Below are 473 nucleotides of genomic sequence, written 5' to 3'. Positions count from 1 at the left end.
ACGGGTATAGAGATGTATTTTTGGTAAGGATGGTTAAAAGGAAAAGAGAGTAATTTTGCATAAAAGATTATTGTATAGAAATTTTTTGTCTTGAAGTAAAATGGCTGGTTATTTAAAAAAGAGATGGCCAGCTGCCAAAAACAAAGAACTCAAAAAGAAAGAGAAAATATAGGACTGACAGCGAGTCTAAGTGTGTCATGGAAATGTCTGAGTCATAATAGTGGTTCGCAAAGGGTACATTTATGAATGACATTAGAAAAATTGAGTAAAATTAGAAGGCAATTATTCATAAGTTTAAAAAAAAATTGAGAATTGATATCAAAAGTACACTGATAGAAGACTAGAGTTTTTTCCCCTGTGTTGGAACAATAGGGTTTTCTTGAAGCACTGAACTGCCCATAATAGAAAATTGCGAGAGGTTTCCATCATTTAGGTAATTGGCCTAGGAGACAGATTTTGTGTTTTATCAAGAC

This window comes from Galeopterus variegatus, unplaced genomic scaffold (genome assembly GCF_000696425.1).
Source record: "Galeopterus variegatus unplaced genomic scaffold, G_variegatus-3.0.2 Scaffold11257, whole genome shotgun sequence".
In the NCBI taxonomy this organism is placed as follows: domain Eukaryota; kingdom Metazoa; phylum Chordata; class Mammalia; order Dermoptera; family Cynocephalidae; genus Galeopterus; species Galeopterus variegatus.
The sequence above is the reverse complement of the archived record's forward strand: the minus strand, read 5'-3'. Positions refer to the sequence as shown.